This window comes from Microtus oregoni, unplaced genomic scaffold (assembly GCF_018167655.1).
Source record: "Microtus oregoni isolate MIOR12 unplaced genomic scaffold, Mior012 000031F_ref0000149, whole genome shotgun sequence".
NCBI lineage: Eukaryota > Metazoa > Chordata > Mammalia > Rodentia > Cricetidae > Microtus > Microtus oregoni.
In genome coordinates this window covers 26955661-26981133 of record NW_024543090.1, presented here as the reverse complement: position 1 = coordinate 26981133, position 25473 = coordinate 26955661, and the positions used below count along the sequence as shown (strand labels likewise).

General features: G+C 46.5%; 1 protein-coding gene across 2 annotated transcripts in view; it reads left to right on the top strand.

The window, feature by feature from the left end:
• The window catches only part of Shc4 (SHC adaptor protein 4), a 91631-nt gene that overhangs the window by 1932 nt on the left and 64226 nt on the right, over positions 1-25473 (top strand). The window lies entirely within an intron of this gene.

The window sequence follows — 25473 nt, the reverse complement described above, 5'->3', positions numbered from 1 at the left end:
GACTTCCAAAGTTCAATCTTGGGTAACACTCAGGGTGCCAGAGACAGAAACAGAGGGAATTAAGAAAGGGGATTCCTAAGTTTTCTTTCGACGTGTCAGATTACAACAGGAGATATCAATCTAGAGGTGCTGGTATACAGGAGATGTCTAGGGGTGCTGGTATAAGGAGATGTCTAGGGGTGCTGGTATACAGGAGATGTCTAGGGGTGCTGGTATACAGCTGATATCTAGGGGTGCTGGTATACAGCTGATATCTAGGGGTGCTGGTATACAGGAGATATGTAGGGATGCTGGCATACAGCTGATGTCTAGGGGTGCTGGTATACAGCTGATATCTAGGAGTGCTGGTATACAGGAGATATGTAGGGGTGCTGGTAAACAGGAGATATGTAGGGGTGCTGGTACACAGGAGCTATCTAGGGGTGCTGGCATACAGGTGCTATCTAGGGGTGCTGGTATACAGGTAAACTGTCTCCTCGGCTCAGCATTGAGATTAAAAAGTCAGAACTGAAGGTAGAAACTGAAGCGTGAGTAACTGTGTTGCAAACTGAGCACATGGATCTCAAGGAAGGCTTAATGATGGGTACTGGGAGGACTGCAAAGAGGACGGGCTCTGGGGACAGCTTGGTACAGCCCCTAAGGAAGATAAGCCCAGCTCCTGCCCTCTCCGGGGTGCAGCACACCCTGGCCAGGCTTGTATGTTTGAGGAAAGCCCACAGGTGCTTTGTACTTGTCAAGCTGTTGGGTGCCAGCCCTTTGTGGTTTGGAGTGATTCCCAAACCTGTGATCTTGGCACCTGCCCATTGCTTCAGATTCCTATCTGCCCCCCCTTTTCTCCTGTCCTGCACCCCCTACTGGCTCCCCACGCCCACAGACCTGTATAATTTTAAGTGTGAAGAGTTGCTGGGTGATACCCATTTTCCCCGGGAGGTCCCCTTCCCAGGGTCTCTGGGTTTTTAATGAGGAGACCAGCGGTCTTCTCACAGTGGTAATCACTTACCGCAGGAGAAGTGCTGACCCCGTGACCCAGATGCACGTCACAATATTGTACCAATAAATATACAAAGCCTAAAATATATTAATGTGGCCGGGCGATGGTGGCGCACGCCTTTAATCCCAGCACTCGGGAGGCAGAGGAGGTGGATCTCTGTGAGTTCGAAACCAGCCTGGTCTAGAGCTAGTTCCAGGACAGGCTCCAAAGCCACAGAGAAACCCTGTCTCGAAAAAGCAAATATATATATATATATATATATATATATATATATATATATATATATAAATGTGTATAGATCCTAACTCAGAAAACAAAAGGATTCTATTTGTTGTGTTATCAGTTAAAATGTCTCTGAGGAAATGGAATTCCGAAGGAGGAATTTTTCAAGTCAGAAATAGAATGAGGTCGGGATTCATGTCTCCTATTTACCATTCTTAGCTTTCTTCCCCATAGGGCCCCACCCGGGCTGGCCTTCTGTTCCTCACAACTCTATTGGGATGTGAACCAATTTTTAAAAATGAAGCACCAACCTCTTAATTTTCAGTGAAAATTATTACATCAATGAGACGTACCATGATTGCTATACTCTTGTGTACGGGCTCAATATGAAGATGTGAATAAAAGCTTGTTTGGAGTGTTAGATTCAGGTCAAGAGACATCCTAAGCCAGTGAGGACTTAGGTACAAATTTTGTAAGTAAATGGAGCCGCCACGTTCTGCTTCCTTATCCATATATGTGAGCACTGTTCTCTGCTCCCAGTCACTCATACGTCTGACTTACACATATGGTGAACCAATCCCATTTCAGGAACTGCTGTAGAAACCGGACATTGGTCAACAAAATAGACAAACTCTAAGCATCAGAATGGGTCCCGTCCCTGTGGAGCTTTTAATGAATAGACAGGTCGGTGTCCTGTTTCAAATGTTAGTGATGCCGTGGAGAGTATGGGAACAGGGTCAACAGGAAGGCAGTCCCTTGGGTGGAGATGCTGTATCCTGGGTATGAATCAGCATTGTGATGGCATCTTCATTCACTGCAACAGAGACTCTGTTTTTCCATCTACCCTAAGTTAGAGTTGGCTTTGGGTTAAACAACCTTTAAACAAGTTTTCTTCTCATGATCTTAATGTAGAATTAGTAATGCTATCAAAAATTTTTCTTTGACTCTTAAGAGTCTATTTGGGGTGTGGGGGTTCGTGACAGGGTTTCTCTGTGTAACAGCCTTGACTGTCCTTGAACTTACTTTGTAGATCAGGCTGGCCTTGAACTCACAGAGATCCACCTGCTTCTCCCTCCCACGTGCAAGAGCCTATTTTTAAGGAACTTTGGTTTAGCTCAGATTTTGATTCTTTTGGAAGGTTCTCAGGGAAGGTGGGCTAATGACCCAGTCTTTTTGAGCTACCAAACCAGGCTGTAGTCTGGGTAAAGTATTGGAGTAGGTGAAGTTCTTTACATAGTGTCAAATGGTGACTTTTGTCTTCAAGACAAAGTCTTACTCCTCTGAGGTCTTCCCAAGGCATTCTAGCCATCGACAGACACTCCTGTTGGTCTCTGAGGTGCCCCGCACAATCTGCAGTGAGTGTGAGGTCCAAAAAGAGCGAGCCCTGAGTTCTTGAGCATCTCTTGCACCAGCATCTAATGACTCCAGGCATCTGTTTCCCTTCTTTATCCTTTAAAATATTAGCTTTATTCCTCCCACTCCCAACCCTAACATAATTCAAAGACTAAGGCAGAAAGAGGCTCCTTGGAGATGTCCCCTAGTGGTCCTAGCTACTATCCTCTGCAGAAGACTATTTTCTCTAAATCAGCCTAGACAGTTATGATGCCTGCATACGATAGCTAGTGAGTAGCAGACTTAGGTCCCATTCTGTTTGCCTTACTCTTCCCCCCTTCTCTTCCCAGTCGCAACCTCCCCCCTGACATATTACCTAGAAATATATTGATGGAGCAAAGTAGATGGCAGGCCACACTGTGCAGGAAAGCTTTCTCCCAGGGTCAGTGCATGCACCTGGCCTGGCTGTGCATCTTCGTGACTCTCGACTCCTGCACTTTGCCTAGCCTCTCTCAACCATTGCCCCAGACTGGACTTGCACCCAGATTGCACCCAGGGCTCCGGTGCCACAACCTGGGTGGTTTATGCAACAGAACTTTACTCCAGTTAAGGAGTCAAGAAGCTTCAAATGAAACCTTAGACGGGCCAGCTCTCTGCCCAGGCTCTGGGAGAGGAATCCTTCCTGCCTCTTGCAGTTTTCAGTGAGTGCCAACAGTTCTTGGTGTTTGGGGGCGACAGGCACACCCCTCTCTTCTCAGCCACTGTATTCACACCGCAGTCTGCATGGTGTCCATGCCAAATCCTTGCCTTCGGGAACAGGAGTAGCGGAATTAAGGCCTGCTCCGATTGGGAGGACCTGCTCCGATTGGGAGGACTCCTCTTCATTACCCATCTGCTTACATGGGCCTTCTTGTGTTCAGCAGCTGTACATGAATTGAGGGGTTTCTTCCTTACCTTTGTAAATATCACAGCCTGCTCCTTCCCCAGGATGTCCCCTGTCAAAGGATGTGTTTGATTCGTGAGCTGATAAGCTAACACTCTGAATCCTGTTTGTCTGAACTGGATATAGTCCATAATACTACATGTGAACTTATAGTTCCTTCTTCGTGGGGGAGCCCAGGACTGAGGGTTACAGCAAGGCTAGTGCTCCCATCTCCCAGCACCAGCACCCATGGCTCTGGGTCTCCTTCCTCCTTAGAAGACTGAGCTAAAGCAGTGACTATATGACCTTGGGTGGGTCACTTAGCCCTCCGGGTTTCATTTGCCTGTTTAAAACCAGAAGTTGGAATGAAATGCTGTCTTGGAGCTCGAGTCCGGGGCTTCCTTTCCATTCATCTATATTATCAGGATCTCTGTTATTAGAGCTTCGTGGAGGAACTTCCTAGTAGCTTCTTGGTGGCCAGTAGAAAGAACGGCTTTAGGGGCACACTGGTAATTATTGTCCCTTTCTGTATGGCCCTTAGCTGGCTGCCACCGTTGAGGCAAGAAAGGCATCTTACTCCTGAGTGGAGCTGGTGGGTGTAAAGAGGGTGGGGGTGGAGTATAGGGTGTGTGTGTGTGTGTGTGTGTGTGTGTGAGAGAGAGAGAGAGAGAGAGAGAGAGAGCGCACAGGGCAATGCATATACAAAGTGGCTTCTCTTAAGACCCTCAAGCACCTTGTGACCTCTCCAGTTCTTTTCACCACTGGACAGCAGACCAGACACAGTGATGGGGATCAGCAAGTCTAGGCTCTCACAGTTGAGCAGACAGAGGTTTGATTATGAGAAGCACCTCGCCTCAAACCACGCATCCCCTCGGTGGTGGGCTCCAGATGCCTGGATAACACTCTTGCTTCCTCAGCTCACCTTGCTTGTTTCTCCTAGGTCCCTGCATTGTGTGTGCTACTGCTCTCCCTGGTCAGGGTGGTGGGCGTGCTTTTGAAAGATCAAAATGAAAGCTTTTTTTTTTTTTCTTGTGGGAAAGCAGTCTTAAAGTAGCAGTAAGAAACTAAAAGCGAGTGTGGAAGCGTGGCAAGGAGTCTGTGTTAGTCTGCTTCCCATCGCTATAAGAATTATCCAACGTTGAAATATTTTATGGAGAAAAGGGGCTGACTCCATTCACCCCCTTGGAGGCTGCAAGTCCAGAACTGGACAGGTCCATCAGGTGAAGGTCCCTTGATGGCATCACAGCCTTGATGGCATCACAGCCTTGACGGCATCACATTGGGGCAGATGGCCTCTTGGTGAGACGCGGCGAGAGCGAGGTTGTTGGAGAGAAAAGCCAGACGGACTCAGGGTCCAGACTTCCTCTTTTATAGCAGGCCGCCTTTGTGGGAACTGATGAGGGTGCCACGGGAGCTTTCCAAGGGAAGGCACCCAAAGACCAAATTCTCTGTCCCCTCCTCCTGCCACCTCCCGACAGTACCACACTAAGACCAAGCTTCACTACATGAACCTTTGGGGACATATTCAAACCATACCCAAACCTTAGCACACCCCAGAGAACTCTTGTTTAAGGAGCGGTTTGCGGGTGACATGTGCCCATGCCGGAGCAGAGGGACACAGTGTGCTACGATCCGACGTTCCCTGACTATGGCTTCTTCCACTCAATACCACGCTACAAGAATGAGCCCACTGTGGTTCTCAGCACACGGGCTAGCAGGTGGCCTGCATCTTCCACGTCTTCCACACTCCCTCCGCCCAGCTCCACTCACTCCCATTGACCGTCTATACCCTGAGGTGGCTAGGTTTGCACATCTGCCTGCGGCGTGGCCGTCTGAAGACATTCCCAACCCCTTTGTCTTTCCTTCGCCATTTTCTAACCTGATAGACAAACTGAGATGCCTTTTTGAGTGAACATAATGGGGTTTCTTTCTTTTACGCAGTGGGACAAAGAGTGCTTGGGGAAAGAACTGAGGGAGGGACCTTTCCTCCTCCGTGGGAAGAGCCTTTGCTGTCTTGAAAATGTGGCAGTATCCTGGAACAGGCTGTCCACATTTGACAAAGAGCTCGTGTGTCAGCGGTTACTCTGTACATCAGATGTTTGGGAGCGATAGAAATTTTAAAACAAATTTTGCTTAAACTTGATAAGATTTCTTGTTTGGTTAGGGACAGGCAAAAATGGGGAAAAATGCAAAAGCTTTGTACAAAACTTGTCTCTTCATGGGGAGGGGTGGACATTCAGAGGTAGACTTTGGGGCTAGGTGTGTGTGGGGTGTGTGTGTGTGTGTGTGTGTGTGTGTGTGTGTGGTATAGGGGGTGTGTGTATGTGTGGGGGTGTGTGTTTGTGTGTGTGACTAAATTTGACCTTGGTACCTCACCATGTCCCTTCCCTTATCCCTGTGTAAACCTTCACCCTAGTTTCTGCTGTTCTGCTGTGACTTCTCTAAGAATGACCTGGTATCCATCCACTGGTCTGCTTTGAACCCTTGGAGCAATAGAGCAAAAACCTTCTGCCCTGTCGAGATACTTGCTTATCTTATAAACTTTCCACTGTGATATTTCCAAAAGTCTTCCAAGGAGCTCCCACATCTGTTAAAAGCATCTTGATTTCTAACCTACATCCTGGACCAGAACATATGAGGCAGAGACCCGGGAACCTGCATTTTGCTAAGCCTGCTCCGTGACTCCTATGCACATAAAAATGGAAAACGTTGACGCCGGCCAGTGCTGTGGTTCACAGCCAGGGATGATTTTACTTTCCTCTCAGGCCATTTGGCAATACCTGGAGATATTTTAAGATAAAACTGAGAGGGAAGGAGTTCTTTTGGCCTAAGTGTTTTGATGCAGCCAAACATCGCTCAGTACATAGACAGCTCCCACAAGGAGCCTGGTGCGGGTGGCCTACCCGGCCAATAGAGCTGAGTCACTCGGAGAAAGCAAATATGCCTGGCTGTCGGTCAGGAGCTAATGACAGAAGGAATAACCTAGAGATTCCTAGGAGCTGCAGCCTGAGCTGCGTCTCAAATCCTTTCTCCTTTCTTCTCCCCTAAACCCACACATTTTCTGAAATGCATACTCCCTATTCTACTTCCTTCCCAGCAGTACCCCCACCCCTCAGGTGTCAAACACTATAAGCAGCAAGAGCGGTATGCCCACATTAACAGCCCATTCTACTGTAATAGGCCCACTCCAGGGTAGCCGGCATTTAGGGGCTAGGTTGGTATGTGTGGTGGTCTGATTACGAATGGCCCACAAAGGCTCTACAGATGCGACCTTGTTGGAGTGGGTGTGGCCTTGGTAAGTCTTTGCCAAGCCCAGGCTCTCTTGCTCTCTGCCTGTGGACCAGGATGTACCCGGCTATCGCTCCAGTGCCAGGAGTGCTGCCAGACTCCCACCATGCTCCCACCGTGGCAATAACGGACTAACCCTGAGTTGCCTTGGTCACAGTATCTCTTGAAAGCCATAGAACAGTGACGAAGACAGTATGACGGGTCATGTCCTTCCATTATTAGCACCGACATTTTAATAGGTCAGCACATCCAGAGCTTTAACAACTAATTTCCAGGCCCCAAACCTACTCTGAGGCTGGAGATTCCCTCTAGTTAAGAAGAAGACATGACTTAAAGAAGACATGACCTTGAAGACTCAGGTGCTACAAGGATGACGTTAGATATTGGACTTTTCGCCAGGCAACGGTGGCACACGCCTTTTAACCCAGCACTTGGGAGGCAGAGAGAAACGGATCTCTGTGAGTTTGAGGCCAGCCTGGTCTATACGAGTTAGTTCCAAGACATCCAGGGTTGTTACACAGAGAAACCCTGTCTTGAAAAACAAAAACAACAGCAACAAAAAAAGAAGAAGAAGAAGAAGAAGAAGAAGAAGAAGAAGAAGAAGAAGAAGAAGGTATTAGACTTTCTCCTCAGCAACTTAGTCAGGGTTACTATTGCTGTGATGAAACACCGTGACCAAAACAAACTAGAGAGGAAAGGGTTTATTTGACTTACACTTCCACAGTGCTTGTGCGTGTGTGTGTGTGTGTGTGTGTGTGTGTGTGTGTGTGTGTGTTGGGAGAGAAACAGGTTGATTTCTCAGGCTAGTTAGTTGGTCAGCCGCCCTAACCAATCAGGCAGTTTTAGATTCAGTGAGAGAAGTTGTCTTAAAAAACAAGGCAGAGAACAACAGAGGAGGACACTGAACCTTGACCTTGGACGTCACAGGCTGGCGTGCACACCTGCATATGTACCACGTGTTCCTAACCCCCTCCTCTGTTGCAGGCCACCTAGTTTAGTTCCATGCTGCTGTGTTCTGTGTCACAGTGAGCGGGTGTGCAAGTGTCTCTGTGGTGTGTTGACTTGCGGCAGTGGCGTACCTGGATCACATGCGAAACCTGATTTCAGTTTCCAGAGGTGTCTCCATGCTGACTTGAGTAGAAGCGGGACGAATTTCCAATCCCACGGGCAATGTGTGGATAGCTTCTCTTCTGCCCACACCTTCACCCCCATTTGTTGCTTTCTTTGTGACTTCCATTCTGACTGGAGGGAGATTCACTCTAAATGCAGATTCTGGTGAGGCTGAATATTTCTGAGCCCTTTGGGACCTATTTATTTCATTAGTTCCTTTAGTATTGAGTTATTTGTATTCTTGCTTAGCTTTCTTAGTTTTTGCTATAGTCTATATACTAGCCTCCGGTGACATTTGTAAGCAGTAAAGGATTTCTTTCATTCTGTGTGCTGTTGACGGTTTCCTTTGCAGAACAGAAGCGTTTCTGCTTCACGGGATCCCATTTGTCAGGTGTCAGCGTTATTTCCTGACCGACTGCAGGCCTGTTCAGGAAGGCCTTTACCATGCCTAAATCTTGGAGTGTGTTTCTGTCTGGGAGATCCAGAGTTTTGGCTCTTGAGTGAATATCTTTGATCTGTTTGGAGTTGATTTTGTATGGAGTGGGAGATATGGATCTAGTCTCATCATTCTATGCATATGTTCCCAGATTTCACACCCTTTAGGCCGAAGACGCTGTCTTTTCTCCAGTGTATGTTTTTGGCATCTTTGTCAAAAATCAGGCGCCTGTAGCTGTGCGGGCTTATGTCTGGTTCTTCTAGTCCATGGATGCCCACGCCTGCTTTTGTGTTGTTACTAAGTTCTTTTTATTCCAATGGTTCTGCAGACACCTTAAAATCAGCTGTGGCAACACCTCCAGCAACACACTTTTTGCTCAGAATTGCTTTGGTTATTCTAAAAACTTTTTTTTTTTTCCTGTGAAGAGTGGTTTTGAAACTGTCATGAAGGGAGGCTACTGGTGTTACTAGTAATTCTATACCCTGCCACTTTGCTGGAAGTGTTTATTAGATCTAAGAGTTTTCTGGTGGAATCTTTATGATTTCTAACAGAATCATACCTGCAGATAAAGAACTGGACGGACCCTGCAGTGGAGGAAGATACCAGTGAAAGACATGGGGACCCCAGCAGGAGAAGAAGCATCAAGGGGGAGGTCCTGTTTCAGACAAGTTGAGCTGGGTGTGGCAGAGTCATCCAGATGGGGTGGGGGAGATAAGCAGCGTTAGGCTGAAGTACGGAAAACATCTGCCTTGTAGATCAGGGGTCAGTCAGACCCGACGACTGTTCCATTAAATGGAGTGTCTGTAAGTGATTTCAAAGAGTGGTAAAGATTGGAGAGCCTCTTAATGCTGCACAGCAGAAGCCCCTGAGACCGGAAAAGAAAACGTTACATATGTAATTTGGACACATAGGTGACTTATATAAGCACGCACTTGTGCTGTGAAGCCGAGGCCCTTTATTTGAATGCCACACGCATGATTCATATTCCTTTCCATTCTCTCTGAGTGAATTCTGCCCACAGCACCCCATCTGCATTGCCCTTCTTCCTGTCTCTGAAGCGAAAGGGTCCATGGAGACATCTTCACGGCAGATGAGGGCAGAGCCCACTTCGTGTTTTATTATAGTTTTGAACAGTGTTAGCTACGTCCAACTTAACATTATTTTTTAAAAAGCAACTTGCCACCATGAGTAGTTTTTTTTTACCAAGCTTTTGACCTATTTTCATAGACAAAAAAACAAAAAACAAAACAACAATCACACCTTACCAATGTGTGTACTGTCTGTGTAGATTAGATATAGTGATGGCTAAATGAAGATGCGGCACAAACACAGAAGATTCCCAGTGACCCCACAGTTCACAGCCAAAGACATCAGTCTGGTGACACATTTCTGCGTGGGTATGTATAGACCACCCGTCTCGATGCAAGAGGTTGGTCAAGGCAAACCCAGACAAGGAGCTTTATTGTAGCATTGCATGTTAGAAGTTCTGCCACGTGATTTGTTGACATGGTTCACAAGGCACCTGCAGCTTTTGTCGTGATGTGTGTTGTCCCACAGCTGTAATCCACGGCTCACTGAGGGCCTGGCACTTTATTTAGGAGCTGTAAGTTCACTTCGCACTTACTGCGTTTACCAAACTGTGAACCAAGAGTCGATGCCTTGATGGTTGTTTTTCTCAGAGGCAGCTTTGCGTCTCCTGGGATGCACTGAACAACTCCAAGCATTTTGTAAACATTAACCAACTTTGGATAAAGTGTATTACGAAGGAGTAATTTGTTCTCAACTGTTTTTGTCATTTAGAGGAAATACTTTTCTCAGGGAGTGCCAGCAATTAGTAATACCATGTAGTGAAGAAGAAGTCTTCCCCAGAGACAAGTACTTTAATGGTTATCCAAACCCAAATGGTTTTGAGAGAGGAATCTGGCAAGCGGTTGTTTAAGCCGGGCGGTGGTGGCACACGCCTTTAATCCCAGCACTCGGGAGGCAGAGGCAGGCGGATCTCTGTGAGTTCGAGACCAGCCTGGTCTACAAGAGCTAGTTCCAGGACAGGCTCCAAAACCACAGAGAAACCCTGTCTCGAAAAACAAAAAAAAAAAAAACAAAACAAACAAACAAACTGGAGTACGTTTCTTATATGGAATCCAAAAATGTTGAATATAAGGTTGGGAGTTTGGCTCAGTGGTGGAGGGCTCGCCTGGCTGGAGGGCATAAAGCCCTAGGTTCCATCTGCTGGACCACTCCTGCATGTATATGCATGTAGCCTTGCTCGTGTGCACGCATGCACGCAGGCACACACACACTGAAAACACAGAAACGAAGAGCAGAACAGCAGTTACCAGGATGTGGAGGTACAAAGACAGGGAGATAGAGGTCAGAGGATACAAACTTTCAGGTCGTCATGATGCCTAGGTCTAAATGGCTAACATTCAACACAGGGCTAGAGTTAGTAATTTCATATTGGATACAGAAAATTTGCTAAGGGGGTAGACTTCAGATGCTCTCACCAGACATACAGAAAGACTGCCCACAAGGGTCATCTGTTAGTCGGGCTGCATTGGTGGCCGCCTCAGATGTTCAGTGAGAGGATCAGAGGACTTTCAACATAGGATACTTCAGAAGAATGTTAAAGGAAATGACTCAGTGGGCAAGCCATCACTGGGGGCCACAGGAATGCCTGGCTTACACCTAGTATGCTACCACCTACTCCTCATGATTCTCATTTTCTGCACAAAATACCCATCGTCAGGGGTTGTAGCTACGGGCTTGGGCTATAGGTGTCGGGGAAGGAGGGAAACTGCCTGACTTCCGTGGGAATCAAATTTGAGATGAACTCTTCATTCCGTACGACTCCCCGAGCTCTCTAGGGCCCTAGAGTTGTACTGGGGTATTCCTTTCATGTTAGCTACTCTTTTCACGGCTGTGAAAAAATGCCCGACGTAAGTGACTAAGAGAAGAGAAACTCATTTGGGATCATCATTGAAAAGGGAGTGTGGTCAGGCCGTGGTGGCAGGAAGGCAGGGTGGAAGGACATGAAGCAACAGGTCAACTCACCTCGTGTCCCAGGTTAGGAAGCAGATAGGTTCAGATCACTTCCTCCTTCTGCCCTTTGCCTTGAGTCCTGGACTCCAGCCCCTGGAATGCTGTCGCCTGAATTGCAGTGGGCGCCCTCACAGCTAAGCCTCTTGGCAAACATGTTCATAGCCAGATGCAGAGGCGCCATGCTCACAGACAGTGCAGAGGTGTATGTCTCCTGGAGGATTCTGAATCTAAACAACTTGTCACTGATGATCCAACCACCTCACACCTGTGCTACTGACTGCTTATGCTGGATTGCGTTCCTACAAAGTTGTTACTCTGTGTCACGGTCAGTAATGCTAATGACCCACCTCACACTAAGGAACTTTAAGAGAGATAAGAAAGGCAGGGCCTGGTGTCTGGAGGCAGGTGGGTCTCTGTGAGTTCAAGGCCAGCCTGGTCTAGCCAGGAAGTTCCAGGCCAGCTGTGGCTATGTAGTGATTCTATCTCAAAAAAGGACAGTTAAAAACAAAACACAAAACAAAAACTCCTAAACACACAACCAAACAAAAGGAGACAGAGAACTTTCTTGTACCCTTTTTTCTCCTCAGCTAAAAAATGCTGTTTTTTTTTCTCTCTCTAAGGAGTACAAGTCATAAAACATGCAATTGAATCTAAGGTCCTATTTGAGATTCATTCTGAAGGTACTGATCTAATAATAGAGGGCATTATTTAAGTCTGAATCACAATTGTAGACCTGTCGGGAACTTCCTGTCTATGACAAGTGAACAACATGACAAACTGCCATGCTCAGTTAGAGCTTGCTGATGGTGACCTTGTTCCGGTCACTTTCTGCTTTAGGAGCAAAGAATTTATGACTCCAAGTGGGTTTTTGCTTATTTGTTTTAAATCACTTTTTTAAAAAATTTCTTTGTGAGCGTTACTAAACCCTAGCATGCGCGTGAAGGTTAGAGAAGGATCAGCCCTCTCCGTGTCTGCCATGTGGGTCCTTCCGGAGACTGAGCTCAACTGGCTTCGTAAGCCTTTCTCTGTGGAGCCATCTCAGGCCCCATACTGTCTATTTTTTAAATCCTCACCAGCAAGATTGCCCTTGCTGAAATGCCATCACAGCGAGCCTTCGGTCTGATCCTAAAGCACCAGCTGTGGTTGTTGAAGGCCTGGGTCCTGCTGCCACATATCACACGGCTCCTGGACTTCACACAGAGGCTCCATCACGGTCTCTCCTAAGAAGATGTAAGAGTCCCTGAAAGCTACCCAGACATACAGAAAGGGCAGATGTTCTTCGCACTCCAGAAGCTGTTTGATTCAGGAACTAGGCTGAAACCAACTCATTATTAAGAAGGATTTATGTGAATTAATCCTTGTGAGCTTTGAGACTATTTCCACTCTAGCCTCCCCCCCACCCCCACCCTGAGACTGTGACTCTGCCATGGTCTCCCGTCTTTCCCTCAGCTGTCAACAGTGCCGCTGCGCACACTCAAGTCTATACCACCCTTCAAAGCACTCCTCCCCTCAGCTTCTTTCCTCTGATACAGACTTCTACAAACAAAAACAAAACAAAATCCTTGAGTTTAGTGAGCTTGTCTCTAATAATAATCTAAGGATTATTTTGTTGATGAGAAGTAGAGATGTTGAAACGGATGATCTCTGAGAGTCCTCCAAGCTTGGGCTTGCCTTCAGCCTGCCGCCAGAACCAGACTCCATTACAGGACTGTTGTGGGAGAGTTGATCGCGCTGTAATACTCAGAGACTGTTAATAAAGTTAACCTTGAATCAGGGGGCGGAGTCAATGACTAGCTGATCAGAATTAGCCATAGAGATTTTGGAGGACTCAGGGTATGATAGAACAGGGAGGAATAGCAAGGGGTTTAGAAGGCCTTCATTGTTTTTTTTTTCTTTTCTTTTTTCTTTCTTTTTTTTTTTTTTTTTGATCTGGGAAGTGTGGAAAGAAAGGGTCAGCTGGTCGTTCCTTCACTGCTTTCTTGATCTATCAAGTTTTTACCTCAACATCTGACTCCCAAGTTTTTTTTATTGATAATAGAACAATTTAAATAAATACTTCACAGAACTCTGTGTAAAAGAAACACAGTAACAGATGATGAACACTTGGGATGCATCTCTGCAAAGGTGTGTTGGCTGACCGTTTGTTCTTTCAGAGACATCACCTAAACTGGAGACTGGATGGATGCCATTTGGCACTTCAGCCGTAGGCCTGCTAGCGTGAGGCGTGGTCTCAGCATTATGACGTTGGCCGTCTGTGTGGCGCTTTTATGATTGAACTTGGAAAGAAAGCGTGTGCGTCTTTGAACTCATGGAGCATGGTGCAAGTGAAGCCACCATTGTCCTCAGGCTCTACCAGAGACACCACATTTCGTTAAGAACCAGCAATAGATAGCAAATAATTTGACTTTTTTCCCGGTTGTCCCTTTTCAGTGACACCTAAGTGGGAGTCACAGTTTTTTTGTTGTTGGGATTTTGTTGTTTTTTGTTAGCTTGTTTACTTTTTGAGACAGAGTCTCTGTGTAAACTAGGCTGGCCTGGAACTCAGGCAGATCTGCCTGCCTTTGTCTCTCTCTCTTTTTTTTAAATAATTATTTATTATGTATACAATATTCTGTCTGTGTGTATGTCTACAGTCCAGAAGAGGGCACCAGATCTCATTACAGATGGTTGTGAGCCACCATGTGGTTGCTGGGAATTGAACTCAGGACCTTTGGAAGAGCAGGCAATGCTCTTGACCACTGAGCCATCTCTCCAGCCCATGCCTTTGGCTCTTGAGTGCTGGGATTAAAAGCATACACCACCACGCCTGGTGTAGCAACAGTGTAATTGAGCTGTATCTACCGCCAGTTGAGGCTTCATTTTTTTTTTTTTTTTTTTTTTTTTTTTTTTTTTTTTACTGAGTGCAGGGTTCAATACAACTGAATAGGCTGAAGGCTCTCGAAGGTCAAGGGTACAGACACTCTGGGCAGCAAAGGAAACGGAAGAGGCTACTGACATCCCTAGTGCCCTATGTCTGAGTAAACACTAGCAGATGTGAGCACACAGGATTTTTGTTTTTAAAGATTTATTTATTATGTATACAGTGTTCTGCCTGCAGGCCAGGAGAGGCCACCAGATCACATTACAGATGGTTGTGAGCCACCATGTGGTTGCTGGGAATTGAACTCAGGACCTCTGGCAGAGCAGCCAGTGCTCTTAACCTCTGAGCCATCTCTCCAGTCCCTTGGGCTTTTTTTTTTTCATTATTCAATGCAAACACATACCAAAGTGTGTGTTCTCAAGACTGACTCAGATTTGTGAATGGAGAACATCGTTAATTTCTTTTTTTAAAAAAAAATTGAGAAATAGAACAGAATTATTCTATTTATAGAAATAGAATTGAGAAATAATGTCATAAAAAAGATGTTTCACTTTAAGTAGATTATGGGTTGTCAGGTGAGATCATACAGATACATCATTACTAGGTTATATTACATCCCAACTTAGTTAAACAGGCATACAAAATATGATTGGTAGGTCATTCATTAAACCATTGGAATGACTGACAGAGTTATAGTGTTGCCTTGGCTTCAAAAGCAACAATATTGAAGCCATGGCCAAAAAGAAGAAACAAACAAACAAACAAACAAAATCCATGGTGGGCGGACTGGATCACTAGGGCAACAGTCACGCCATTTCTTTGTCTACTCCCTTTAGCATCCTTACTGACACCTGCCTCCGGGCCTGCCTCTCTGCATCTCTCATAAGGGGCTGCACAAGATGCCAGTCCTTTGCCCGTGGATCTTGCGAGCTTAGACTCCTGGTAGCAGGCCTGCGAATCACACTAGTATCTGGAGATCGTGGTCTGGCTTTTTGCCTAGCCTTTCAGAGCCGAGGCCATCCAGCAGGCCTCTCCTGGGGAACAGATTAACTTCTGTGACTCGCTGCTTTTCCTTCTCATTTATGATTCATGACCCAGGCCGTATTTTTAGCTTTTATTTATTTGGGTCTAAGAAGTGAGTTGGAAGGAAATGCAGTTTGGAATCTCACGGAAGAACAAGGAGAAAGTGGTACCATGTTGGAGAGAGGGTTGGCAGTTTGGGAATAATAGTCAAACACGACATTCAGCAAATATTCAGAAAGCCCACGGGGGTTCCACACTGGGCTAGGTGCTGAGACCGGAACACTTCAGAAGACTCAGCTTCCTACTCTAAGTATCAAACGGTTCATTAGCCAGCTTCTTTGTTTATTAACTAATAAAAGCAACACATATACAGAAGGACCTCCCACACCAGTTCATCATGAATATATTGTTGTGGGTTTTTTTGTTTTGTTTTGTTTTTGAGGCAGGGTTTCTCTGTGTAGCCCTGGCTGTCCTGAAACTCACTCTCTAGACCAGGTTGGCCTTGAACCCAAAGATCCACCTGCCTCTGCCTCTGAGAGCTGGGATTAAAGGTGTGCACCCTATGTCCAGTTTGGAAAGGAATGTATTATAATCCCGCTGATCCCCCCTCCACATCTTCAGACTTTAGTCTCACTGCTTGGAGTTGGGGAGCACCCTTTGTGCTTGCCTGCACCCACTGCTTGGAAACCCCTCTTCCAACCTTACAGGCTTGCCTTTCCTGAATCTCCCCTATCCCTTTTCCTGAGAAATCTTCCCTGGTTCTCTGAAGCTCCTCCTACTACACAGCCCCACAGTTCTGCAATCTGTTACTGTCATGTCCCTACAGAAAGCTCTCTTGATTGACGTCCCTTCAGAGTAGTTGAGGCTTTTTCATCAGCTCTCCAAGCTAAGCAGATGGAAGAGAAGGTGCCCAAGAAGAACACTGTCACCCAGCACAGAGACTGCTACACACTGAGACCTCCCCACGGGCCAAACATATGGTTTGCAAAATTGGACAGCTAGTAAGTACATGCAAAGCTCAGACCAAACCCTAACTTGTTTTGACTCTGTGATATTCTCACTTCTTTTTTTATGTTGACCCTCACGGGGCCAGTCAGCTTGTTCTGTGTCAACAGGTCAGTGTGGGTCTCGGTGTCTTCCTCGTGCTGTGTATTCACAGTGCATTGTCTGAGGCTCTGTTCTGTATGATTCTCATTTAGCCACCTGGGCTGATAGTAACTTCCGAATTGTAAGAGGAAAAAAAAAGATAGGTCGCTTTTGTGTGACGTCATCGACCAAATGAGGAGCTACGTCCGACTTCAAAAAGGCTAACAGAATAATCCATATGCAGGGAAGGGAACGCTGGAAATGCTTTAGGACTGGCACTAGTGACTCCCACATACACAAAAGAAAGCAGCGGAGGAAGCGGAAGAGTGGAAATAAAAGAAGGGCGCTATGTTTAGAGGAATGAGGGTCTTCGGGGACGAGGCAGGGTCTGCCTCGCTAACCACAGGCCTCTGATTTAGCAACTGTGGGCATCAATTATTCAGCCGTCCCCCCCACCCTTAAATTAGCACTTTGAAAGCTGGTCCTCCTCTGAATGTATTAATTCTTTGACACATGGGGATTCCCCTGCCTCCATCAGGAGAGAGGCAGGAGAAAGCAGCCAACTGACACCACAAAAGTGAACCTAAGTGGGGCAGGCCTTGCAAGCCAGGCTCTCCATTCACGCTTGCATTATGAGCCACCAGTCCCAGAAGGCTGAAGACTTTCTCCTGGAACAAGAGACTAGCATTCATGGTCCCTTTGGATTAGGCCTTTACACGTTGATAAAAATCTCTCAACAGCTGCTTAGAAGGCTTGGGCACAATGCCACAAAGACTTGCTTAAAGGTATTGGTTGCAACTTTTGAATTTTAATCGCAAAATTAAAGCCACTGAATACAGAATACAAGGCCCGGGGACTCTCTACTAAGACGACAATGAGACTTTTTGTCAGAGAGAATTCACCTTTGTCCACTCCGATTCCTGCTTTCTTGGAACACAAAGGATGATTGCTATGAGGTGGAATGGAAGACTAATTTTACCATCGTAGGTGGCTGAGTTCATATTCTGCTGCTGTGGTTACTGGGTTGTTAGAGTCGGGGCCTGAGTCCCAGCAGTGCTATCAACCTGGCTTCAGCTTGTCCTCAACTGGGCAGCTGAACAGATGAAGCAATAGGGAAAAACAGAGCAAGCAGACGTGTTCAGTCTGGCCACATTGGTAAGAGATATGAATAAGGAGGTCCCGGGGTCCCCCAAATTCATCTTCAGAGTCCAGACATTAGGTTTATGGGCAGATGGAAGGCAAGAAGTATGCACAAGCAAGCAGACCCAAGCAAGGGGTGCCCTTCCCCACCACCGATCACTGGCTCCGTGCGGTCCTTTCTTGTCAAGTGGTCTGAGAATGTGTCGGAACTGTGGTAATCTCTTCTGGAAAACAAGTGTCTTTTCTGGCTGGCACCAGGCTTTAGCTTTCTCCTTCTCACAAGAGTCTTGGGAAAAGTCTATTTCTTGGGGTCCATTGATTAAATAATATGGTCACTAAAGGGAGTCTCTACTTGGAATATCTTCATCCTTGACAGGGTACTTACACTATGATGTAATACTCAAAATGGGACATTTTATTTGTTTGTTTGTTTATTTATTTATTAAAGGTTTCTCTCTCTTCCCTGCCACCGCCTCCCATTTCCCTCTCTCTCTCCCAATCAAGTCCCCCTCCCTCATCTGCTCGAAGAGCAATCAGGGTTCCCTGCCCTGTGGGAAGTCCAAGGACCACCCACCTCCATCCAGGTCTAGTAAGGTGAGCATCCAAACTGCCTAGGCTCCCCCAAAGCCAGTACGTGCAATAGGATCAAAAACCCATTGCCATTGTTCTTGAGTTCTCAGTAGTCCTCATTGTCCGCTATGTTCAGTGAGTCCGGTTTTATCCCAGGCTTTTTCAGACCCAGGCCAGCTGGCCTTGGTGAGTTCCCAATAGAACATCCCCATTGTCTCAGTGTGTGGGTGCACCCCTCGCGGTCCTGAGTTCCTTGCTCATGCTCTCTCTCCTTCTGCTCCTGATTTGGACCTTGAGATTTCTGTCTGGTGCTCCCATGTGGATCTCTGTCTCTGTCTCCTTTCATCGCCTGATGAAGGTTAATATTCAGGAGGATGCCTCTATGTTTTTCTTTGGGTTCTCCTTCTTATTTAGCTTCTCTAGGATCACTAATTATAGGCTCAATGTCCTTTATTTTTGGCTAGAAACCAAATATGAGTGAGTACATCCCATGTTCCTCTTTTTGGGTCTGGCTTACTTCACTCAGGATAGTGTTTTCTATTTCCATCCATTTGCATGCAAAATTCAAGAAGTCCTTGTTTTTTACTGCTGAGTAGTACTCTAATATGTATATATTCCATACTTTCTTCATCCATTCTTCCATTGAAGGGCATCTAGGTTGTTTCCAGGTTCTGACTATTATAAACAATGCTGCTATGAACATAGTAGAGCATATACTTTTGTTGTATGATAAGGTCTCTCTTGGGTATATTCCCAAGAGTGGTATTGCTGGGTCCAGGGGTAGGTTGATCCCGAATTTCCATAGAAACCACCACACTGCTTTCCAACGTGGTTGCACAAGTTTGCATTCCCACCAGCAATGGATGAGTGTACCAAAATGGGACATTTTATAAAGAAAACTTTTATTGGCTTGTGGCTCTGGCGTCTGGAGAGTTCAAGAACACGATGCTACCATCTGCTCCTCATCCAGCCAGGGTGAAGAGGACGCCATGGTGAGATGGAGCTTGTGTGCTAGTTTGGGGTCTATCAGATGGATGGGTGGAGGAGAGACCCAACACAGTATCTTTAATCTACAGATGTTCAGGTGCTTGGATTCATTTTCATTTTAAATACCCCCCCTAGATTATACCTATTTTGATCCATGTCACACTCTAAGAGGATAGTCATTATGGCGAAACCTCTATGTGATCCAGGACCCCGATCAGAACTGTCATTGATATCTGCCTCATGGGTAAGATGCTGTAACCTTGAGTTTCTAGTCATGTTTAAAACCGGTGTGAGTGTTAAACACATACACATGTCCTCGCACACATGCACGGAGGCTATGTTAAAGCTTTTTCAAACGTCAAAGCATCTGTCTTCTACTTTTTCATAGACCTACAGGGCATCATTTCTCCTACATGGTAAAATTTTGGGGTTGGGAGGTGTCATAATATAGACAGCTTCAAACATCAGAAGACCCTAGCTCTACATTAACCAGCCCCGGGACCCTTGAGCAGAGCACTGAGCTTCTGATGATCAGTTTTTCCAGCTGTCCAAAGGGATTGCCCACCCCCCTCTCTAGACCCTGCACCAGTTTCATCCCGGGGATCAAATGAAGTGATCCTCCAGAGAGTAGACGGAGCACAACCCTGTTTGTGCAAAAGCACCTGGTGACACAGGGTGATTGTTCTGCCTAGGTGCAGCCGCAGAAAGAATTACTTGTGACTTCAGTGTTGTTCCTAGGAGAGGCCACAGCCCTGAAAATGCTCTCTGTGTGGGATTTGCCTCTGGGATGACCTCAATTTCATCTGTGCCCAGGTCTGTGGGCAGAGACGAAACCTCCCTCAGTTCAAAATATGTCTATGTAAGGGATTTTCACCAAGAGTAGGATGGTTGGAATGAGGGTAGAAATGGCTGGCATACTTGCCTTGCCCACTGATGACCAGCATCTTTTTACAACTAGATTAGAAGGTTTCTGTACACAATCATATACACAACTCCTTTCCTAGCGTATTAGCCATTTTAAGGTGGCAACAAGACTAAGATTTTTATTTTATGTTCTGGTTTCTGCCCCAAAGTTATTCCATTTGCAGGATCGCAGGTTCCCCTCGGTCAAAGAGAAACTCTTGAATCAGCCTAAAAACCCCACTTATTTCTATAAATTGTCGGTGACTTTAGATGTCACCGGTTCTACTTATTCAGGGAAACCAGGAACAGAAGTAGAGTGGAGATAATTCCTTCCATAGCCTCTGAGTGACGGGGTCTGCTCAGTGGAGGAGAGAAGGAGGCTCTGGTCCCGGAATAACAGGCCTTTCCGGCCCCAGTCTTGCCATTTGGCTTGGGCTCTGTCCTGGAGCATGAGATCTCCCTCTCGGGGGAACAAGCAGAAGGCACAACTTACTTTTAGAAGGTTCCACTGTTGTGAGCACCAAGGACTCCAGATGTTGAAATTTCCTGGATGCCAAGTTCCCATTTGTAAATGAGTGAACACGTCCAGGGTTTCTAAGCTTTGATCTTGGTGTAGAAAGAGGAGTTTTCAGTTCAGGCTTAGAGTAAAAACAAACAAACAAAAGTTTCAATTTAATTAACCAAGAGGTATTTGAGGAGCTGCTGGGTGCCAGGCAGTACTCCAGGTGATGTCAACAGAGCAATCCTGTTTTTCATTGTTTACTTCAAGCGAGGGAGACAGAAAACAGACAGACACATATTATTTTCAGCAATAAGGGTACGAAGAGAAACACAGAACGGGGCAGGGCATGAAGGCAAAGGAAGTGGGGGGCATTCTGCTTTCTTTAATGCCCCATCGCTCTAAGAGAAGAAGTGTTTGTCGATACCAGGTGACTTCTGGTGGGAAGGGCGGTTTGTTCTGAGCGGCGTGTCTTCCCAGCCCAGAGGACGGATTTTTCCCATCCATCTCCAGAAGACCCACCTTTCAAATCAAACCTGGCGGGAGAGCTTCAGGTGACGTAGTTCCAGGAATATCTTAACAGATGCCATACTCCTTTAAGAATGACCATATTTTAGGTGGTCCAGCTAGCTAGTAGCATGTAGGCTATTTTGAGACTTCCTGAGCATCATTTCTTGGCAAATTCCTTGAAATAAATCATGTATTGCACTGTCAGAGGTGCAGGTCAGCGTGATGACTAAGACACCTCCCCCCACTCACCACCTCCCCATTCTTGAGAAGCCTGTCGTGCAGCTGGGGTTTAGCCATTGAAACAAACTGCGGCCTCACTGGGTCAGTACAGCATGGAGGTGTGACCAAAATTCTCTGGGACCCCAAAGGACAAGCAGAGAACATCGCCTCCACGGCAGACCATCAGAGCTTCTGATTCTTGGTTCATTCATTCATTAGTCAACCATGCATCCCTGAGTGGCTTATTCCAGGGTCATGCATTGTCTGCTGGTAGTGCTAGCTTGGCTTCGCAACTGACATTGTCTCTGGACAATTGCTTTACTGGGATGTAGCTTACATTCCATACAGTTCACTTATTGTGATGAACCCTATGGTTCGTTCATAATTGTATTCGAAGTATACCATTGATTAGGGCTGACTTTTGCATATTCATCGAGTTGTATAACCATTACCAAGTTTAGAACATTGCTATCGGCTCTGAAAGAAACCACACTTGCCAGCAGCCACACGCTGGCCACATCCTTCCCAGTTCTACTTCCCAGTTACTAATTCTCTAGTGAGGGAGACAGAAAATGGACAAATATATTGTCTTTTCAGCAATAGATGCTTTGAAGAGAAATAGAAGAGGTCAGAGAATGGTTGGGGGCTGGGAGGAAGAGATGGCAACAGTCTGGATTATTTTGTGTGAATGAAATCATACAATAGGCGTTCTTTTGTCACTGCCCCGCCCCCCCCGCCCAGGATTAATGATTTCAGAGTTCATCTATGTTATAGCATGCTTCCACACCTCATTCCCTTTCATTGCCAGAACACAGGCAGCTGACTGGCTCACTCTCTTCACCTGCTCAGCGTACTTTCTTATATAACCCAGGCCCACCCGCCTAGGGGTGGCACCGCCCACAGTGGCTGGGCCCTCCCACCGCAATCATTCATCAAGAAAATGCACCCCCAGACCAGTCCATGAGCTAATTTAGTAAAGACAAGTCCTTAACTGAGGTCCAATATTCGCAAGTGACACCAGTTGGTGTCAAACCATTACAGAAGGGACCATGAGTTGTTGGTTCAAAGGTCCCTTCAGGTGGTATGGTAAGCCTGGTTTTTAATTTTTAATTCTAATATGACAGACTTACTTTAGAAAAAAAGAGTCAGTTCTATTGTCTGAGTGAGTCCCAGGGCCCAGCACAGGGACTGTGTCTCCAGTACCTGAAGACAAGGGGTAATACACGAAAATATGTATTCATCGTCTCTGTACTTCATTGACTCAGCCTCTCCCAAAGACTGCAGTCATCATCATGGCCCTGTCTCATCCCTATTACTTATCTGGACAGACCAAAGGAAGGGAATGGGAGCTGAAAATGTCCTCTTCTCTGTTTGCCTTTTCTGCCATAGTGCAGCAGTGGGCTGCAGCCTCTAGACCAGCGGCTCCCAACCTTCCTAATGATGCGATCCTTTTATACAGTTCCTCACGTTGTGATGGCCCCAACCACAAAATTACCTCACTTTTACTTCATAACTGTAATTTTGCTACCATTCTGGCTCATAATACAAGTACCTGATATGCAGGAGATCCGATGTGCGATCCCTCAACCCACAGGCTGAGAGCTGCGCTCTAGAGTAACTGTGATTCGGTCTCAGTGGACAAACGAGGGGAAGCCAAGCACCTCTCCTCAACAGACTCCAGTGATGTTGTCTCTACCAATGGAGGTGCTGATGGGTCACCCCTAGGAAGACAACCAAGTCATTCTTTTGGAGGTTGCCCTTATTTAGGAGCTGGGTTTTTAGGAACAGAGATTAGGTCATATGTGGATCTGCATTTGGTAAACCAAAGACTGCCATCTCTGGTCTATCCTGACAAACCAAACTTCTCCTTCGGGCCTTGCCATTCAGCAGCTCTTTACTTATGAGGTCCAGAAGTTCCTAGACAAAGAAATGGACAGATTGATTTTAGACACTGCCCCCCTCCCCACGACTCCACCGGGGCTTGGAGGTGGCAAAAATCCATTCTGGCATCTTCCACATGTACCCCACCCCCTTGGAAGGGAATTGTCCTCACTGTTGGTCACCCCTGTGTGACTCCATTCCCCTCTCCTGCCCCGCACCTTGTGTTGTATCACGGTGAGATTAGCTGACAGTGACATCACTCCAATCTTGATGGCTGTAAGAATTGCCTTGGAGGTTCACTTGAAGGGAAGGGCCTACCTTACAGGGGAGTGGGTAGGAGGTAATAACACGCGTGTATGCGTGTGTGTATGTGTATATGTGTGTATGTGGGGGGGGGGGTTAAGAAGGGAACCTTGGGGATGACCCTCTCTTTCCTTCCTCTACCTAAAAAAACCCTTCTCCTTATTGGCAGCCGGAATCCCCTGTTGGGGTCCCATCCCACTGAGTTAGAATCCCACCCAGTCTCACAGGCTCCTGCATGTGGGGCTCGGACTTCATTAGCCTTGGGATGTCTGCCCCCCTGATTGTCTGTGCTCTTTGTCCTCTGCTATCAGGACACACTGTGGACTTGCCTTTCTTCTCAGCCTCCCTCATCCTGATCTACCACACATCCTCCTGTCTGGGCTGGCTGTCTCCAGAGTCTGAAGTGGAACAAATCTACCACCCATGGAGCCTACTGCCAAGAGAGCCACAGAGCTGCTAGCGGCAGCATCCCAACCCAACCTGCGCTATCTGTGATGATAGTGTTGCCAGTGTCATAGAATCTAGACTCACCTGGGAGACGGGCCTTTGGGCATGTGAGGCAGGGGATGCAGCTACTTTGTTTGTACTGAGATGGGAAGACCTCCTCCTGGGGTGGCCTCATTCCCTAGCTTGGATTCCGGCTTGCATGAATTGAACAAGAAAGCTGAGCACAATCGCTTATCATTCTTGACTTTGTGAATGTTATGTGACCGGCAGCTCCGGACTCCTTCTCCCTTGAATTCCCCACCATGATGAACCCTACCCTGGAGCTCTGAGCCAAATAGAACCTTCGTCCCTTAAGTTGCTTTTGTCTTAATCACAGCAACAGACAACCAGACTGAGACAGTACTCAGGTCTTTTTCTGGGACCTTGGTGTTCCTGCTCTCCTTTAGCACGGGCAGAGAGACTCAGCCAAATCTCCATCACCCTCTGCCACTTCTCTCTACTCATTTTAGAGGTACAATAAAAAAATAGAAATAACGGCACATACAGTAGAGCACCAGATAGAGTAACAGAAGTCCTCTCTCTCTCTCTCTCTCTCTCTCTCTCTCTCTCTCTCTCTCTGTGTGTGTGTGTGTGTGTGTGTGTGTGTCGTGTGTGTGTGTGTGTTTGCTAAGTACCCCTAGGTGCTGGGGCACAGTCCCAGGCCCCTCTTTCAACAGTGCTTCTAGCCAAGGAACTGCGCAAGCAAACTGCAGATCTGATGCTCAGTGGCCTGAAAGGACAAGTAAGGACTGTGCTCATGCGCAGCAGGAGCGAGCCTAAGGATGATTTGTGTTAATTAAAACCCGCAGGAAGGAGAAGAATCGAGAGACCAGTTAGTCAGGGAGAATGGCTCAAGGGGAGGCCCTGCCCTTGGTAAGGGTGGGGTGGATGCTAACGATGGAGGCCAAGACCGTATCAGAGTGTGGAAGTGGGGCACTTAGTAGAGGGAGCAAAGAAAGCCAAGGATTAGGTACTGATAGTAATGGCTATTTGAGTAGACGTGAAGAGATTTCAGCAGTGAGGCTATAAGAGATTTTTATATATTATATATGTTACGTATGATAATATATGTAAGTCATTTGCGCTCATTGCTTAAATAAATATATAACATATACATGTGTATAAATATATATATTTATTTATTTTTAGAAATCCCTATGTATGTAATGTATGAAATGTGTATAAAAATGTAGTGCCCGTCATCTTTCGGGGTGTACCATATCAGCTTGAGTTAGTGATGTGTAACTGCCAGGGAAGGCACCCACCTCAGCACCAAGCTGGAGAATTGAAAGTGTAGCCCAGACCTGCTCCCCACTCGTGTATAGACTCCATTCTTTTCCAGACTGGTGTTTAGGAGTTTGGGGTGAATGAGTCAGGTTCTAGGGTGAGTAGGGAAGAGAGGGCCATGTGATCATAGAAACCAATGGGGACTCTCAGGCGGCCCTCCCATTGGCCTCATCATGGATGAGGACTGTGGTGTCCTCCTTGGTTAGAGTTCTGAAATATACTTTCCAGCTGCGCCCCTAAAGCAACCTCCCTTGGTCTAGTAAGCCTTCAGTGTCAGTCAGTTCCCATGCCCGGACAGCCCACTTCCCTGCAGTGCTCAAGCCTGAGAAGTTAAGAACCAAGTATACAGAATGGTTTTGTGTCTGCATCAGAGACCCCG